Source organism: Brassica rapa, chromosome A05 (assembly GCF_000309985.2).
Source record: "Brassica rapa cultivar Chiifu-401-42 chromosome A05, CAAS_Brap_v3.01, whole genome shotgun sequence".
NCBI classification, from domain to species: domain Eukaryota; kingdom Viridiplantae; phylum Streptophyta; class Magnoliopsida; order Brassicales; family Brassicaceae; genus Brassica; species Brassica rapa.
Window position 1 is genome coordinate 13,565,718 of NC_024799.2, and position 9,022 is coordinate 13,574,739.

Consider the following 9,022-nt stretch of genomic DNA (forward strand, 5'->3'; position numbering starts at 1 on the left):
TGTCATTGTTCTAAGCAACGCACGCTTTCGTACTTTCACACAGCAAAATACTTAGTGTTTTAGGTTTTGAAGGAAGATCTAAGACTCCTTTAGAGATTTATGATTACAACTCCAAGTTTTTCTACTCCTATCTATTTATGCAGTTTTATTATTATCTTGTTATGAATTGCTCAGCCATGTCTTAGTAGTTCTCAATGTTAAACTTAGGGTTCAGATATTCATGAGGGATTAGCTCGAAATATAAAATTGCTTAGTGTTAGGATATCAATCAATTGAACTGTTCTTTAATGCATGTGCTCTAGAGTAGCTAACTAGGACTTTGTGTATAGATATTAGGGAGCAAGCGGAAGCGTCATCCTTTGTCTGATGTAGTTTACATTGTGCTAGAGCCATTCGGCTATCCTGCGTGCTGGCGTACTGTCGGTGAGTTCTTCTTTTACTCGAACCTTGAGTTTACCGTTCCTTTGAGACTTCGTTTTTTACTGATGCTTGGTTCTTGCTATCAGATGTGTCTCGTCTGGTTTCCTTTGCTGGAGAAGCAGTAGCGAAGCTTCTAATGGGAGTTCCTCGATGATTCCGATGGGTGACTTTTCTGGTGAGCAAGGAGGCCTTGCGTCATAGCCGCGTTTGGGATAAACCTTCCCCTTCTAGTTTTAATTGGATAGGACTCCGTCTTCTTACTTCTTGCGTCGCTTCTTCCCAGGGAACATGGTGAGGCTCTTGGTGTCAGACATCTATGATGAGCACCAGAAGGCTAAAACACGGAAGAGGCGTCCTTTTTATACCCCTCCGCCAAGGTTGGCAAGGACTGCTTCATCGGTTAATGGTTTATCTTCCACCTCATCAACTGGTGCTGAAGCCGTACCTAATCATGACCCATTGGTGGATGCTCACCGGAGGTTGATTGGTGAGGTGTTCTTTCTCCGTAGTCAGGTGGAGGACATGATGGCTTGCCGGGATTTGTTGGTTCAGCAGGTGAGGGCATCGGCCAGATGGGAGCTCATGAAGGAATGGCTGGAGAAGCGGGTGGAGCATTGGGATCCTGAAGAAGAGTATCTTCGACATCTGTTCCTGTCCCTGGGAATCGACCAACAATCAGGGACTTTCTCCCCGGTCGCCACCCCGAGATCTGTTGTGAGGTCGTGATTCTCGGAGGAGCCTTCTTTATGAATGATTTTTCTTTGTTTTTCGAAACTCTGCTTTTGTTGAATCTCTTTGTTTGAATAATGGCTCTTCATAGCCGCCTTTGGTTTTTGGAATAATGGCTCTTCGTATTTTTTCCTTTTACACGCCCTTTCCTGTTGAATTGCTTTGTATGCTCTGATGGTAATAACTCGAATCTTTAAAAGGACCCTCTCCGCATGTTTCTAGTTTTAGGAGAGACTCATGGGATGTGACCGCTCCTTATCCTCTTCGTAGCTAACAGGACAATGGGTGTTTGATCGATCTTAGGTCTTGCATTAGAAAATATCGTGAAAATCTGTAGGTCATCTTTGGATGTTGGGGCTGCCCCAGACATAGAGATTTCGTAAGGACCAGAAGGTTGTTGAGGAAACCGGAGGTTACAGCTAGGACTTGAGAGATAGGCTTTGAACCTGGAGGTTTCAAGCTTTCTAGAATATGGACTCTAGGAGTCTGGAGATTGCTCTCATAACCCGGAGGTTGCGTAAAGACCCGGAGGTCATCTGGGAATCCGGAGGTTTTCCTAGACCCTGAGATCACATTTGGGACCCGGAGGTCGCATGGGAACCCGGAGGCTCTCCTTTAGATCCTGAGATCATATCGGGAACTCAAAGGTTCTTCTTTAGATCATGGGATCACGTTTAGGACCCGGAGGCTCTATGGGAACCCCAAGATTCTTCCTTAAATTTTATACATGGGACCCGAGATCGTATGGGGAACAGTGGGTTTCCTCTTTAGATCACGGGATTGTATATGGGCCCGGAGTTCCCTTGGGAACCCGAAATATTTGTTTTCGCAGGGACCTACTCCGCCTTCCTAGGCAAGATTACTACCGGAACATGTTCGGATTTTGGATTCTGCAGCTCGGAAGCTGGCCACTATCGAGTTCCTATGTTGTATTCTACTTCTGCAGGAAGTCACTAACATGCTGGTATGGATGTAATGACCCAAGGTCAAGGCTTTGCTGCTTTCCACGTCGGGATAAGCAGAGATTATGAGGTGCTCCCGGACTTTTGCACTTTTGCTCCATGTATTTCACTGTACTTTTGCAAGTATACCAGTGTTCCATGTATGGTATAGCACATAGCGTTTTAATACATGTACTCCCACATGTGGTAATCTTGGGACCCCGATGCGCCTTAGGCTGCACAGGGGTTTTAGGTAGTTTTGACAGCTTACTCAGGCTTGCGTATACCCATCCATGCTTTATGTCTCATACCCATTTAGCTTTTCTGTGGAATTGCCACGTTTGATAAGGATTGGCAAGGATCGAAGGTCTCTGAAGATCTGATCCAGCTTGTATGCCCCTTTAAGTATAGTGATTTTCCTACTACCCTTATAGTCGGAACTACTTTTATTATAAGCTTTGTCGGGAGATGTTTAGCATACATAGGAGTAGGAAATCATAATGCTTAAATAATATATAGTAAGATAGTAGAAATCATGGTCCGAAGACCGTATTAAAATGATAGGCTTTGAGGTGCAGGGCGTTCCAGCGGTTGGGTTGTATTATACCTTTGCTATCTTGTAGCCTGTAGGCTCCTGCTTTCCGCACCTCGATTACCTTATTGGGTCCTTCCCACCTGGGGGTGAGAAGGTTATGGCCTCAGTGCCGTATACTAGCGAGTAAGGAGTTTCCTGCGTCGCTGTCTTTGGACTGGTCTGGTACGCCCAGAGGACTCCGTGTAGTTCTTTGCCCATTTCCTGTGAGAACCCTCCAGTTGCTTCTTAAGCATGTTGACCACGGTCTTGTTCGTGGATTCAGCTTGTCCTATAGACTGGGGGTATTTGGGTGTGGCGAAGGCAAGCTTTATGTCCCAGTCCTTACTCTTGAAGTTGTGGCTTGTGAAATGGGGTCCGTTATCGGTGACGATCTCTTGGGGGACCCCGAAACGAGTGATTACGTTCGTCCACAGGAATTTGCGGATCAGGAAGTCTGTTATGCGGCTGGATGCTTCTGCTTCGACCCATATGGAGAAGTAGTCAGTAACTACCAGAAGGAAGACCTTCTGCCCCGGCGCCATAGGAAATTTCCCCACTATGTCCATGCCCCACTTTCTGAAGGGCCACTGTGAGCTTATAGACTTGAGGTTTTCCGGAGGGAGTTTGGAAACTGGAGCGTGCCTCTGACATTGATCGCAGGGCTGGATCAGGTTCCACGAAACCTTCGAATCCCTGCTCAACCTCACTGATACGTTGTATTTCCACGTGAAAACAAATGGGTATGAGACATAAAGCATGAATGGGTCTGTGCAAACCTGAATATACTGTTGATACTACCTAAAACCCCTGTAAAGCCTAAGGCATATCGGGCTCCCAAAAAATCATACGCGCGAGTACCTGTATTAAAACGCTCCAGGCTATACGATACGTGGGACGCTATATAAAAGTGCCAAAGTACTGTGACATACAGGGAGCACTCGACTGCTTGACCAGACGTGGAGAGTGGTAAAGTCTGGCACTTGGATTTTCATCCACACCAGCAAAACTTTAATAAGTCTGATAGTGGCTTCTGCAGAAGCAGCATGCAGCACGGAAACTCGATAGTGACCAGCTTCCGAGCGGTATAATGCGAAATCCCAACAGGTACCGGTAGTAGTCTCTCCTAGGGAGGCGGAATACGGTCCCTGTGAAAACTATAATTTCGGGTTAACATGAAACCCGGATCCAGGCCCACATGCCTTCTAACAAACTTTTAGTCTCGCGGAAAATCCCAAAGAGCTCTCGAAATCATAAAAGACCCTAGGGTCCAACACCTAATAAAACACGGACCCATGGTCCATGCGTTTTACAGTTAAGCTGGGGCATCAAGAACCCACAAATCTAGGGGTCCAAAGCCAACCGGACCCTCACACGGGTCTGATACCTCTCTGAAGGACTCACGAGTCCCCTGTTCGCACATTCAAAGCGACTCACGGATCTCCAAGCATTGAGGACGAATACCTCTTTGGTCCAATCTAAGATCCTGCAACTTTTCGACTAAACCCTCAAGCCTTGAAGCAGATCTGGAAGATGAAGGGAAATTCCTGAGTCTCGTTAAGACCAAGTCCTCAAGATCACCTTTCTTCACCACAAGTTTGATTTCAAGAAAACAAAAGCAGGGATGCGAAAGATTTAAAGAAAAACAGAATGAAGAATCCGAAGCATAATTTTTAAAAGCCAACAGGCGAGAGTTTAGAGAGAAGGCCACAAGGGACCGATGTTCAAAAGAAATACAAAAAGGCACGAAGGCCTAACCAAAGTTTTAAACCCCTATCGAAAGCGCATACAACAACAAAATACATAGGAGTTTTTTAACAAGCAGATAGGAGCTATTCGGCGGGAGGATCATCATCAGTAGGCTCCGGTGTCTTCTCTGCCTCAGCCGGCCAGAGAATCTCATGCTCGTCATTGAATGAAGGAGCTGGAAGTCCCAAGAGCTCGACCTCGGTAGTCTTCACTGTCTTGTACTGCTCCAGCGCGACTGCAGGATCCCAGCTATCGGTCTGATGATTGAGCCACTCCCTCATTAACTCCTAACGATCCACTACCTTGGCGCCGCTCACAGCCATGGTCTTCTCAGCACCAAAGGTCTCCTTAGCGAGCTTCAACTCGACCACCTCCTCTTCTCGGCCCTCCAGTTCCTTCCGCAGAGCTTCATTCTCTGATGCTGCCATCTTCTCTGCCTCATCTTGAGCCTTCACCTTAAGCCTCAAAGCCTTGATCTCCTTCTCCCTGGCCAAGGCGTTGTTCTTCTCTTCGCGCAGCTGAGAAGTCAGAGCATCCAGATCAGCCTTGGACTGGCCCTACATATTGTTCTCGAGATGATGCAATTGGGACATCACCTACGCAAATGGACTCAATTAGCAACCCCAGTCGGAGCATCTCAGAAAAACAAGGGAAAGGGAATATTGCTTCTTACCCGGAGAAGGTCTCCTTGAAGAGATTGGATGGCTACAGAAGAATTCTCCATCGACGCTAAGAGGACATGAGTTGAAGGAAACACTTTGGTGTTGAGGTTGATAAGCACGGCAGCCATGTGATATCACTCAAATTACCCTAAGGAGTGAATTACTCTCTCAAATAAGAGGTTCAGATGAAGTACTTAGGGATCGAATCCACAAGGATTCTAGGATTACTCAATAGATCTAAGGGATTAGAAATAAAGATAGACTAAGAGATTTATTTGTTTTAAAAGCAGTAAATGATGAGTCAAACAAGGTAATTGTTTGGCGGTTTAAGTTGACGTTTTTCTAGGATGGGAATACAGCTAGACTTAGGCAAAATCTCAGGTATGAAAAGCATTCAACTTAGTTCAGACTAAAGGGTTTGACGGTTTTGGAACTCAAACAATGGTAAACTATATAGATTTTCTTTACTAGATCTCGGATCTCAAATGTCGTCTATTGATCTCGAGAAGGAGTCGATCGATGTGACTTAATGCACATCGCTCGATACACCTTTCAAACAATCGATCGACGCCACTGTTGTTACGTCGATCAACGGTTCTTCTAGCAAGCCTTGCGAGCGGGTTTGAATCTGTTCTCTAACCTTCTAGACCAACTCGTTGTTATCTAGTCAGTTAGATCATGCTGGCTATTTCAGGTATTAAGGCTAACGGTTAGTTATCTTAATTAATCATAAGATCTAAAATAAGGGTGATCAATCCTAATTTTAGCATTAAGCTTAACAAACATGAAAGAACTATCAAAACACCTTTTTAACAGTCTTATTAGCATCATATACTTTCAACATTTATGAGAAACCTAAATCTAACAATTGGGTTTACTCAGACATATTCATGAAAGACAAAGTCATGATGGTTTGAATAAAACTCAAATGAAATATTGAACACAAAAAGTAAGAATAATAGAAATAAAGGAGTTCAAGATCTTCTATGTTATGCAATCTCAGATCTATCTCTCCAATCCTAAGCTCTTCTAATGGTAGCCAAAATGCTTCTTCTCCAAACTAGGTCTTTAGGCAAGTCTGCCTCTAAAATGATACAAAACCCTCGTACATATAGCCTCACAGGCGGCTAAGGACTTAAGTTGCAATTAATAAACTTTTAGGAAATGAAATCTTCTAATTTCGTGATTAATCCTCGGGTGATCCAACATCAATCGATGGCGCTCAGCGGCTGTCGATCGATTTTAATTTGCTCTTGTCGATCGATATTGCTTGTCTAGCATCGATCGATGCTATACGCGTAAAAGTACTCCAAAGCATCCTAAAAGCATCATTTCCTTCTATCAAGCAACTGAACCTGTAATTGCTTTGAAAAGACTTTAAACCATAGTAAATAGATCCTAAAACACTTATATACCATAACTAAAAATGGGTGAAATTCATGGTATATCAAATTCCCCAGACTTATCATTTTGCTTGTTCTCAAGCAAAACAAATGGACAGTCTCTCTGAAAGAGGTTTGAAAACATCAGGGACTCACAGATTTAAAACATAGAAGTCATCACCTCTACAATATTGCAATTTAAAAGGTCCTAATCACAAAGCACATTATGCAATATCCTAGCTTAGCAACCGAATTCATCTAGCCACAACTTAGCAAATCTTATCTGATATTCCCCTTGACCAACCTCATTTCTTAGCATAAATAAAAGTGCAGGCTTTACCTTGGGAGTATCGATCACAGGATGCAAAGATTCTCAAACAAGTATCTGGATCTGTAGGTAAAAGTTAGTTCCTAATTTCTCTCTCTCTCTAATTTCTCTCTTGAGTCAAAGTCTGCTTATATTGCAAGATCATTGACCAAGATTGGACAGGCATCCATGAATCAAGACTTAATGGTGGTTGCCACCAAGTCATGTTCACTTCTTTTTGACCTATATCCAAGACTTCTTTGTGAAGCGGGCCTTGAAGATTGCCGCCTTCAAGTCTCGTTCAAATTCTTTTTGTTGGAATCCTTATGAAGCAAGCCTTATTGGTTGTAGCCACTAAGTCATGTTCGGATTCCACTTAACTAGATCCTAAGTCCTATTTAAATGATAAATTTCAATTTTTTTTAGATAACTATGTTTAGATAAAGCCTACATAAGGCTTTATGTAAAGCTACTCTAATCGAAATAGAGAGAGAAAATTGTGTTTAATAAATCCACATAAGGCTTTACCTTCCAGATAAAGCCTAATGTTAAGCTACTCTAGGGTCGAAATAGAGAGAGAAAATTGTGATAAATATATCTACATAAGGCTTTACCTTCCAGATTTGTTTGAAGAATCCGAGCCCATGTATACCAAGCCTCAAGACAAGCAGTAGTGTCAGGTTGGTGTTGGAGGTCAGCTTTGGTTCCTTCAAACAATCAAGGCAAGTGTGTATAGTTGACAGGTTGGTCCACTTTAGCATCTTAGTACTATCTGCAATCAGTAAATCTAGAATGGTGCTAAAAAGTGGTTAAACATTTATATAAAAATCATAAGTTCATAGTCCCCTTCTTGACTCAATAAAATTGTTTTTGAAAAGATTTTGACAAAACTCAAGAAGATGGTGTTATTACTACCTCCCCCAGACTTAAATTACACCGTCTCGGTGTAAAGTGTCCAAAGGTAGTGATAAGCAAAGCTAGATGTTTGAGATGTTAAAGTAAAGTGTCGTACCTCTCTGTCCCGCACATCGATCAATACCATCCTCTCTGTATCGATCGACGGCGTAGAACAGAAAATTCTGCATCATGTCTGGAATCTAACTCATATGATCTGTCAGTTTGGTTAGCTCTGGTAGACACTCCAAACATAAGAAATAAATAAACAGTCTCAAACACAAAGCATAGATATGTCTAAAATATAAATCCTACAAGTTCGAAAAACAAAGAAACAAGTGCATAAGGGAAAGAGATCGAAATGGGAGGACTAGTCGGTGTCCTCGCTGGTCGCGTCGTCGTCGCTCTCGGATGAGGGGTCTATGCGCTGCCTAGAGCGTCCTGCTGCTGGTAGTGAGTAAGCTCTGATGGTCCTCCTGCTTGTGCAAGAAACTCTAGACCATATGGCACGAAGAGCATCCACAACTACCCTCTGAAAGTCTCCCTGATCGCGCATAGGGATGTATGGTATGTTTGGGAAGTCAGGAAGAGGTGCCTTTGTTGGTCCCTGTGTAGCTCTAGCTCGACGCAGTCCGGGAGGTCTGCGCGGAATGGCCGGAAGATCGCGGAGGAGCTGGGCATCGGGGAGGAGCCAGAGTCTCTTGACACTGTAATCAAAGTCCGTGATCGTCCTGTTCGGCATCTGCAGTAGACGGTTCTGGTTCCTTATCCTGAACTCCATAGAAGCTTCTCCTTGAGCCAACCCGAGTTCATCATGTTTGGTTAAGTTTTGCAACATATATGCTTTCTGGACTTCAAGATATTTTATATTGCAAGAGCACGAAATGGAATTTCTGGCTCTTTATTGCAAGATCCTTTTAGTGAAGTTTGTTTTACTGGTTGTTTTATTTCGGTCTGGTTATTTAGACCGATTCAAGTTTGAATAATAAAATAGTCGTTCATTGTTAAGAAAAAAAACTGTGGTTTAAGTTTATATTTGAAATATATTTTTTAGGAAAAAGTGGTAAGCTCAGACGGATGGAGAAACAAAATGGAAGAGCACAAAGATTGGAAAACACGTTAACGAGTGGCATGTGACACTAGGTTAGACGGTGCCATGTAATCTCTAGACAGCGCATAAAAGAAACAAGGGACTCGCTTTAATTACCCTTTTACCCCTCCAGACGAACGCGGCTTCACCGTAATAGCAAAAAAACCGACGTCGGATAAAAGTCAAAAAGTGACAACTCAAGACCACACCCTCCTAATACTTTATATTCAACGCATCTTTGTTAGTTTCTTTCGTTCAACAACATTTTGTCTCTTCA